The sequence below is a fragment of the Protopterus annectens genome, chromosome 4.part0, assembly GCF_019279795.1.
Source record: "Protopterus annectens isolate FY-2018-M chromosome 4.part0, PAN1.0, whole genome shotgun sequence".
Lineage (NCBI taxonomy): Eukaryota > Metazoa > Chordata > Ceratodontiformes > Protopteridae > Protopterus > Protopterus annectens.
In genome coordinates, this window is record NC_056733.1 from 265,963,130 (window position 1) to 265,974,422 (window position 11,293).

The following is an 11,293-nucleotide window of genomic DNA, read 5'->3' on the forward strand; positions in this document are numbered from 1 at the left end:
CTGCTACCTTGCCTCAGTCTCAAATGCTTAAAATGGTGGAAGACCTTATCATGCTGATCAGGGGAAGCCAAGCTACCCCCTCTAAAAGGAAAAAAAATCTGTCCCCTGTAGTTTTGTCTGAACAAGAGTCAGATGAATCTGATGCATCTGAATATGAAGAGATGCAACCTGTCTCCTCTTATGAGGATTCTGATGCAGAGGATTCCATTCCTTCAGCCTCTCCCTCAGAGGATTTTTCCTTTGGGGAAACCCTGCATACCTTAAGGGAGCACTTCCAGTGGGAGAGTCAGGACTACCCTCGGTCTAAAAAGAGACTCAAGGAATTCCTAGATCTTCCACAACACAGACCTTTGGCCATTCCCCCAGTCATGGATGTTGTGGAGGATGTTTTCCACAAATCCAGCTTGACTCCTGATGCCCTTCCTCCTGCTCCCTGAAAACCAGACAGGTATATAAAGTCCCTGACTCCCACAAATATCTTTTTAAAAATCCTACAGCTGACCCTGAGGTCATTTCTCAAGGGCCAAAGGAATTAAAGCAACATCTACTAAGAACCCCACCCCCTCAGACAGGGATTCCTGAGCTTTGGACAGATGGGGTAAGAAAGTATACACCTCAGCTACTCTTGCTATCAGGGCACTAAATTGTCAGTTCCATATACTGAAATTTCAGCAACATATCTTGGAACTCCTTAAACAAAAATGTCTTCCTTTCCTGCAGCAGTCACTGGATCTGTCATTAGAAGGCATGCGTGGCTTAAGGAACAGCCCCTGCCAGAGCATGTCAAATCTAAATTGTTGGATGCCCCCTTGCACAAAGATTACTTATTTGGCACTAAGGCCGAAGAGGTCTTAAGAAAGATGGAAGAAAAAGCAAAATCTATGCATACAGTTAAGGATTTCTTATAGGTCCAGCCCCCTAGGTTCAGCGGGCATTGTCCCTACAAACACTGGTCCTTTCCTGCTCCCAGTAAACCGGCCCAGCCTAGGCCCCATGAAAGCAAACCCCCCCCAGACAGTAGCCCCAGGGAATGCAGAGATCTAAGCAGTGGACTACTTCCACTTCAAAACCAGAGAGTTCTAAGCCACCCCCTTGTGGTAAAAACTCACAATGACTCATCTCCTCCATCCCCTCCCCTGCCCACCTTCACTTACCCCTAGTAGGAAAACTCTCCTTTCACTCAAGCACCTGGGCCACGATTACCAAGGACCACTGGGTTCTGAACATTGTGTCTCAGGGATACAGATTTTCCTTCCACACCCTTAAAACCCCAAAAGGGTTCCCAGATCTACCACCAAATCAGTGGGCAGAGGCTCAAAAGCAAATCCTTTCCCTGCTCTCTATATGGGGCAGTAGAGCACGTTCTTCCAGAACATATAGGCCAGGGTTTCTACTCCAGCCTTTTTCTGGTGACCAGAAAAGAGGGCACCTGGTGCCCCATCCTCGATCTATCCATTCTAAACACCATCCTGGTGATCCCAGAATTCAGATTGCTCACCCTTCAGCAGCTGCTACCCATGCTGTCCAAGGATGCTTGGCTAGCCATCCTAGGTCTAAAAGAGGCCTACCTCCACATTCCGATCAGGGAATCATGCAGGAAATATCTCCGCTTCGGGGCAGGATCTCAACACTTTCACTTCCCTGCGCTTCCCTTTGGCGTATCTACTGCTCCCAGAGATTTCACAAAATGAATGGCTCCGGCCACTGCCTTTTGCAGACAAAGAAATATTCAGATTTATCCATACTTAGACGACTGCCTTATTCAGGCGCAAGCACCTGACCTTTGTAAAGACTCTACTAACCTCCCTAGGGTATACAATCAACAAAAAGATATCCAAACAGGTGCCCACCCAAAGGATAATATTCGTAGGAGCAAGCCTGGACACAGCTTCCCAGATGGCATACCTTACTCCAGAGAAACAAATTTTCCTGACAGTCTGCCTCTCTCAGCTAGCCACCAGGCCCCAGCTAACTGCAAGGAAGATCCTGCAAGCTCTGGGGTTCATGGCATTTTGCATACTACTCATTCCATATGCCAGACTGCATATGAGGAAACTTCAGTGGTACCTAAAGAGCCTTTGGTGCCAACACTCTCAAGACCTGGAATCTCTTCTACCTATAATTCCTTGCCTCAGAAAAGATTTTCTTTGGTGGGCAACAGCATGGTCCCACAACAAGGGAATGCCTTTCTCCCCACCCCCCGCCATCCAGACCCTCAACACAGATGCATCAGACTACGCTTGGGGTGCACACCTGGATGGCAGGTGGGTACAGGGCCAATGAAGCCCACAGCAAATCCCTCTGCTCATCAGTCAAAAAGAGATGATGGATGTGCAGCACGCCTTGATAGCTTTCAAGCCCCTTCTCTTTCCAGGGGCTCTCCTGATCAAAACAGACAACACCACTGTGATGTGGTACATCAACAAGAAGGGAGGGACTCACTCCAACCCTATGTGCAGGCTGGCCATGAGCCTTTGGCACACAGCCTCTGCCATGCATCTACACCTGTTAGCACAGTTCCTACCAGGCTTTCTCAACTCTCTGGCAGACTAATTAAGTAGAAATCTTCTGGACCCACACGATTGGCAACTCAACAGAAGTACCTTCACCCTAATAACTCAGAAATGTGGAACTCCGAAGGTCGACCTCTTTTCATCCCACACCAACCATCAGCTCTGCAAATTCTGCACCAGGGAGCATCACTGCATGGCTTGGAAAGCGGATGCCGTGTCCTTCCCCTGGGTCAATCTATCGGTCTATACCTTTCCTCCCCTACCTCTCATCCCCAGGGTACTGCTCAAAATAAGGGAGGAAAAACCAAGGACTATTCTTATAGCTCCAGACTGGCCCCGGCAGCACTGCTACCCCTTGCTGCACAGCCTGTCCTCGCTATCCCCATGGCATCTTCCTTGGATTCCAAACCTCCTGACCCAGAGGGAAGGAGAGTTCTTGCATTCCCAATTGCAGACACTCAGTTTGGCAGCTTGGCTTATTCCCTAACCCCGAACAAGTTTGCCAACTTCAATAAACAGGTTCTGGATGTTATCTGTGAGGCCAGACGTCCAAGCACCCGAATGTTTTATGCTGATAAATGGAAAAGGTTCTGCACCTGGATCCAGGCTAAGGGAGCCAATACGGCACAGCCCTCCCTCCCTTTCATCCTGGATTACTTAGCTGACCTACTACACAGTGACCTCTCTTTCTCCTGTGTAAAAATGTCATGCCTCTACTATTTCTGCTCATTTTCCCACTGAGCAGCCCCTTTTCTCACACCCTTTGATCAAACAGTTCCTAAGATGGGCTAGCAATTTGAGGGCACCCAGAAGGACACCAACACCAGCTTGGGACCTTAACTTTGTATTGGAAAAGCTCACCCTGCCCCCTTTTGAACCAACGTCTTCTGCAGAGCTAAAGTTTCTCTCCTGGAAGACAGCATTCCTTCTGGCCATCACTTCAGCCAGGAGAGTCACTGCGCTGCAAGCACTCATGGCTGTGGAACCCTTCGTCATCTTTCATGCAGACAAGGTATCTCTCAGAACTAACCCATCCTTAATGCCCAAGGTGGTGTCCAGTGTGGCTCTCAACCAATCCATTAATTTGCCCACCTTTTTTCCTAATCCCCAGAACAAGGGGGAAAGAATTCTTCACTCTCTAGATGCACACAGACAACTTAAATTCTGTCTAGACAGGACTAAATCCTTCAGAAAGTCTGATGAATTGCTGGTTAGCTTTGCTACTGGGGCAGAAGGCAAAGCCTTCTCCAAACAAACCATTTCCAAATGGATAGCACACTGCAGCCATTTCTGCTGCAAACAGCATGGAAAGCCTCCCCCCAGGGGGGTCAGGACACACTCCACCAGAGCAGCCTTCACCTCTGTGGCTTTCCTCAGAGGAGTCCCACCAAGGACATCCTGGAGGCTGCCATCTGGATTTCTGTTCACACTTTTACCAAGCATTACCACCTGCCTCTCTTCTCCAAATCCAGGGCAGGGTTTGCCTCTGCAGTCTTGCAGGTAATCCTACCCAGCACCTAGTTTCATTGACTGCCTCCATCCTTTTGCTCAGCTTTGGGAGTCAACCCAAATGTGATGACTGCAACAGTGAAACAAGAAGAACATAGTACAGATGTCCTTCAAGAATGCAACTGCAGTCCTTACATATGGGTTGTCCTGCCTCAGGCAGCCCTTCGGTCGGCCGGATTCCAAAGTCTGGGTCCGGCATCGGCTGATGTCGCCTCTTCCCCGACGTCAGAGCGACTGGGGTATAAAAGCATCAGTCGACGCCATCTTCTTCAGTCTTTCTTGCCGCGCGGTGCCCGAAGCAGAAGCAGTTCGCAAGTGCCGGTCGGTCAGCTCCTGTGTTTTCAGTTACCGAAGTCATCAAAAAGCTAATTACCCCATTGGGGAACATTTTCTTGCCTCAGCCGATGTCAGATAAAACTGCAAAAGTTAATAAGTGTTTGTCTTGTGGTAAACAAATACCTCATAAGGACTTCCATTCTTACTGCCTTCCCTGCCTTGGCCCGGACCACGACGTCTCGGCCTGTGCTGCCTGTGCTTGCTTTAATAAGCGCACACTCAGGCGCTGGGCAGAATTTGCTGAAGACTTTTTTGGGGAAAATTACTCCTATATCATGCCGTCGGAACAACCGACATCACTTATTTCCAAAAAACGGAAGGACCGGGACCGACATTCTCGGCCCGCGACTTCCACCACGCCAAAACCTACCACGAGTGCATCGGTCTCCTCGGAGGCGGTAATTCAACCGCTCCAGACCAACAACACCGCTTTACCGCACACTTCGGTCCCGGAGGCTTCCCCGGTGCTGGTTGTTGATTTTCCTCCTGAAACCAAAACCCAAGTTTTGCCTGACACCATACCGGTGGACAAAGTTACTCCTGCACGTGGGGCAGCTAGGCCTCCGGTGTTTATGTCCATCAAGGCCTACACACATGCTAAGGCTGCCAACCAGGCTAAGTCTCACCCTCCTAAATCTTTTTCTCAGGGTCCCACTTCTGATAAACAGATCATGCCTTTAGCTGCAGATCTTATTTCATTAATCAGAGGCTCTCAGGCTCATCCAGACAGGGGTTCTCAGCCGCCTGCAGACAAAAGGCCTAGGGTTGAGCAGACAGATACCTTTTCCTCAGATGAAGCCTCTGGCGACTCAGGTCATTCAGATTCCCAGGAAGAATCCTTCCAGGCATACGAGGATTCTGATGCTGATGAATCTATTCCCTCTGCCTCTCCTCCTGAGGATATTTCTTTCGGGGAAATTCTCCACTCCATGAGAGAGCATTTTCAGTGGCAGGGCCAGGATTTCTCCGACTCCAGGAAAAGGCTTCGTACTTTCCTTAAGTTACCCTAGCACAGGCCTTTAGCTATTCCACCTGTGTTAGATGTATTGGATGATGTGTACTCAGACTTGAGTGCTTCTCCTGATTCTCTCCCTCCTGCTCCTGTCAAGCCAGACAGATATTACAGGGTTCCTGATACTCATAAACATCTCTTTAAGGCCCACTCTGTTGATCTAGAAACTATTTCTCAGGGGCCCAAAGGAGTGGCCACTTCCACGGCCAAAAATCCTTTGCCCGCAGACAGGGAATCTAGGTCCCTGGAGAGGTGGGGCAAAAAAGTTTATACCTCAACCACCCTTGCCATGAGGGCACTTAACTGTCTTTTTCATATGTTTCAGTATCAGGATTTCTTGATGGATGATTTGCAGAAAAAGTTAGCCTCTCCTGAACCTTTAGATAGAAAGGCCTTGCAGGATTTGGTTCATAATACTCAGCAGGTTAGCAGTCATTTTCTACAGTGTGGTTATGATGCATTGGAAGCTTCATGTAGGGCAGCTATGACAGGGGCTGTCATTCGTAGACATGCTTGGTTGAAAGAACAGGCATTGCCAGATCATGTTAAAGTAAAGCTTCTAGATGCACCTCTGGAAAAACACAAGCTATTTGGTGCTAATGCTCAGGATGTGTTGAAATCAATTGAGGAAAAGGCTAAATCAGTACTAACAGTCAAAGATTTCCTCCAGGTTCAGCCACCAAGGTTCAGCAGGAATTGGCCCTCGAAGAATTGGTCCTTTCCAGACACTGACAAGTTCCAAAGGGGAAAAAACAGGCGTGCTCAAGGTAGAGGGCTGAGGCTCCTACAGGGGCCGCCAATGGCAACCGACTAATCAGAGAAGTGGCGCAGGGACTTCTATTGCTCCACAGGGACAATCACAATGACTTGACTTTGACACCGCCGACCAAGGCTCAAAGAGAAGCACCTTTAGGCGGAAAATTATCCTTATTTTCAAGAAATTGTCACGTTTTAATAAAGGACAAATGGATTCTGGACATAATAGACAAAGGTTACAGGTTCCACTTCCATACCGTACCAACAAGACAAGGCATGCCAAACCTGCCACAAAATCAAAGGGCAGAGGCACTCATACAGGTTTCAAAGCTGCTACAAATCAAAGTAATAGAAAAGGTTCCTCCTCAGGAACAAGGCCAGGGATTCTACTCCAGACTGTTCCTTGTTCCAAGAAAAGAAAAGCAATGGAGACCTATACTGGACTTGTCCGCTCTAAACACTTTTCTCATTGTGCCAAAATTCAAAATGCTGACGTTACAGCAACTTCTTCCCATGCTGGGCAAGGGGTCTTGGCTGGTTACTCTGGACCTCAAGGAGGCATACCTGCATGTCCCAGTCAGACACAGTTGCAGAAGATACCTCAGATTTCTTGCAGGGTCAGAGCATTATCAATTCTCAGCATTGCCTTGTGGCTTATCTACTGCGCCCAGAGTATTCACGAAATGCCTGGCATCAGTAATTGCACACTGCAGACTCCAGGGGATACAAATATACCCTTACCTGGATGACTGCCTTATACAAGCGGACAGCAAGCAAGCCTTGATAAGAAACTTGAACTATGTCATTCACTTACTACAAGCTTTGGGATACACAGTCAACATTAAAAAATCAAGACTACTGCCATCCCAACAAATAATTTTTCTAGGAGCCAAACTGGACACAAACTCACAAATTGCTTTTCTCACAGAAGAAAAACAAGAACAATTACCAGATTACTTCAAAAGCCTAGCAAAGCACACCCAGATGACTGCAAGGAAAATCCTGCAGGCCCTGGGTTTCATGTCATCTTGCATTCTTCTGATTCCACTGGCAAGACTACACACGAGAAAAATACAATGGTACCTAAAGAGTTTATGGTCTCAACACAGCCACAACTTAGAGGCAATTATTCCACTCATTCCATGTCTACAAAAGGAATTTTTGTGGTAGGCACAAGCAAGCCAGCTAAACAAAGGCATGTCTTTCAACAAACCTCAAACAAGCCAAACCATTACAACAGACGCCTCAGATCATGGATGGGGGGCGCACATGGAGAGCAGATGCATTCAAGGGCAATGGGCACCCCGGGAAGTGCATCTACACATCAATCAAAAAGAGATGTTGGCAGTGATTCATGCATTCGAGGCCTTCGGAAAATTTCTTCAGCAAGGTCAACTGCTAATAAAGACAGACAACACCACTGTTATGTGGTACATAAACAAACAGGGAGGCACTCATTCTTACCCCCTCTGCAGGCTAACAATGACGCTTTGGGAAAAGGCCCTGAAACTGAACATACAGTTGCAATCCCAGTTTGTTCCAGGCAAGGACAATGTTCTGGCGGACAGTCTAAGCAGAAACATCTTGGATCCGCACGAATGGATGTTGCATCCAGACATTTTTTCACAAATAACTCATGCATGGGGGAGGCCGGACATAGACCTCTTTGCCTCACACCTCAATCATCATTTGAAGCAGTTCTGCTCGAGGACACACCATCCTCAAGCCTGGAGAATGGATGCTCTCTCCTTCAGCTGGAACTCTCTAACAATCTATGCATTCCCGCCTCTACCATTAATGACCAAGGTGTTACTGAAGATCAAAGCAGAACAACCGAAAGGCATTTTGATAGCTCCAGACTGGCCAAGACAGCACTGGTATCCATTACTAAGGAGCATAACTCGCACCAAGCCGTGGCCCCTGCCTCAATGGCCTCTGCTTCTGACTCAGCACAATTACAGCACGTTTCATCCCAACCTGCAAACATTACAGCTGACAGCTTGGAGGGTTCCATGACTTCTCCCCATATCTCTCTCTCTCCAAGAAAGTTCAAGAGATCTTACTGGAAGCACGCAGACCTTCCACCAGAAAAACTTACTCAGCCAAATGGAAGAGATTCAACATCTGGAATGCCAGCAAGGGTCAGGATGCATCAGAAATGAGCATCCCACAGATACTAGAATACTTGACAGAAATGCTACATAATGGCCTTTTATATTCTTCCATAAAAATACACGCTTCAGCAATTTCAGCAAAATACAACAGTGATCCACCTGTGTTTTCACATCCTTTGCTAAGACAGTTTCTAAGAGGGATTAAGAATATGAAACCTCCCAGAAAACCACCAGTGCCTGCATGGGACCTCAACTTCGTGTTGGAAAAATTAACTCTGCCTCCTTTTGAGCCAGCAGCATCTTCAGAATTGCAATTTCTCTCCTGGAAAACAGTTTTCCTGTTGGCAATTACCTCAGCAAGAAGAGTCTCAGAGATACAGGCCCTCATGGCAGTACCTCAATTTCTCATTTTTCATCAGGACAGAGTTTCTTTAAGAACCAATCCAGGGTGTCTCTAAATCAAGCAATTCACCTGCCTACCTTCTTTCCCAATCCTCAAAATAAAGGAGAAAAGCTGCTGCACACTTTGGACTTACACAGACAATTGCGCTACTACTTGGACAGAACAAAAGCCAACAGAAAGTCTGATAACTATTTGTAGCTTACGCTGCTGGAGTACAAGGAAAGGCAATTTCCAAACAAACAATTTCAAAATGGATTGGACACTGCATCAGATTCTGTTACTCTTTCCATGGTAAAGATGTGTCAGCCAATATCAGGCCACACTCCACCAGAGCTATAGCCACCTCCACAGCCTTTCTAAGAGGGGTGGCTACAAAGGACATTCTAGAAGCTGCTACATGGAGCTCCGTGCATACATTTTCCAAACACTACAACCTGCCTTTATATTCCAGATCCCGAGCAGGCTTTGCTTCGGCAGTCCAGGGCATTTTAGCTATACCATCTTTATCTTAAATCCTACCACCCCCAGCTTGGCTATGGTATTCAACCCATATGTAAGGACTGCAGTTGCATTCTTGAAGGACATAGTACAGTTTTGTACCTACCATAAATGTAGATGTCCGATAGATATGCAACTGCAGTCAGGTTTTTCCTCCCTCCTACCCCTCTGTAAATTATCCTTTTTGGGTCCACTTCCCTTTTCCAAATTAGCTGGGGAAACCTGTTATGGTGTATCTGTTTATTACTGTTGTGCATGTCTGGAATTTTTTATCCAGTCTCTAATTTTAGCCTTCTTTGGAGGGCACCTGGCATTTAGGGCAAGAAACACTGAAGAAGATGGTGTCGACTGATGCTTTTATACCCCAGTCGCTCTGACGTCGGGGAAGAGGCGACATCAGACGACGCCAGACCCAGACTTTGGAATCCGGCCGACTGAAGGGCTGCCTGAGGCAGGACAACCCATATGTAAGGACTGCAGTTGCATACCTATCGGACATCTACATTTATGGTAGGTACAAAACTGTACTTTGTGTACACTTACCATAAATGTAGATGTTCGAGTGTATTCACTGTTGCAGTCCTGCCCCCCCCTCCATCCCCCTTTCTTCTCTTTCTCCTTTTATTACCATTCTAACTTGTTGTTCTCCTTTCCTTTCGAGGGACTTACTGGTATTTATTTTCCACTGGTGGGGTTGCTTCCGCCAGACCCCGGCCTCCTACTTAGGAGCTCCTGACTGGTTAGGGCAAGAAAAACTGATGTAATGGCATTGACTGCCTTACTTTATACTACTGACGACCTGACGTCAATCCTCAAGCAACGGCAACCGGCGCAGAAATACGAAGTCTCTGGTATCCGGGCTGGCCGAGGGCTACCCTGGCAGGGATAACCTAAATGTGATGACTGCGTGGCTGGTTTGTACTAGCACTGCCACCCCCCCCCCAAACTCCTCTTTAGAGAGCCACTGTTATGTAAAGTATCGACATCTTCAAGACTGCGAAGTTCACCTTCACTGTTGGTTTCTGTCTGCTGTTAGCTTGCATGGTTCCCTTTTGGTTGTCGTGGTTTTATTTCATAGGGCACATGCTCTGTCAGAATGGGGACACTCTGCTTATAGTTTTGTGGTTCTTCATTGGTAGCAATGGACCTTTCCTGAAAATAAAAAAGAGCCTACTAGTCCCCTAATAAATGCTTAATTCATAGGTGCTGGCTTGTGCCTGTTTCAACCCGCTTGGTGTATGGTTGCTTCCTACTGTATCTTTAGAAAGTTAGCAAGATACTTGTTGCATAGATTGGGTCCACATTCTAGCACAAAATTTGAATACTGGTAACATAGTCTGCTTTGTTTTTTTTTTTAAGTTGATCAAGGGAGCTTTGCTTCCCACTGCACCCTGGGAACTAACATTACAGCTGTTGCATAGGTTTAGGATCTAGAAAGTAGATCCATGAGTAATTCCATGGCTAGATAACTCATCCTAAGCTATTGCTGTCATTGTTTTCCTTCTTATTGGTTACTTTACTCTTTTCAGATTGTTCTGATTATGCTTCTTCACAGAGACATAGCCAAGTGACTTAAAGTACACAATGGTGTAGGAGGGTGGGATAGCATGGGAAAGTGACTTCTTGGTATTAAATGGTTCTGTACCACTTCCTGTGTTTTGTGCTCTGCATACAGATAAAAACATTTGTCAAGCTGGGGAAGAGTACTTATCTGACTTATCCTGTCCTCTGATATAACAAAGATGGAATCTGTACCAGGTCCTCAACTGCAAATTTTAATAAAGCTGGAATCTGTAGCAGGATCTCAAATGCAAATTTGTAACAAAGATGGATTCTGTAGCAGACTCTGAACTGTAAATCTGTCTTACTAGTCACTGAATTGACATGAGCAGTGCATGAGAGTGTTTATGTCTAATCATGCAATGTGTATTTAAACAGTTGCTTTTTTATTTCTTGTGCTTCTGTTTGTCTGCCAACTTTTAGCTTGTATCATTATCCCAGAGATTTATGCTACTGGCGGAGTGTCCTCATCGTGGCTGCCAGTGTTTACTTCTTTGTGTCCTGCTTCTCAGATTTACACCCCTGCCAAAAGATAGCCAGCATGTCTTGTCAATCGTTAATGTGGACTTCCATTTTGCACTAAAGAATGGAC

At 46.6% G+C, this 11,293-nt stretch overlaps 1 protein-coding gene across 1 annotated transcript in view; it reads left to right on the forward strand.

The window, feature by feature from the left end:
- The window catches only part of ABCA1 (ATP binding cassette subfamily A member 1), a 767,698-nt gene that overhangs the window by 497,200 nt on the left and 259,205 nt on the right, over window positions 1–11,293 (forward strand). The window lies entirely within an intron of this gene.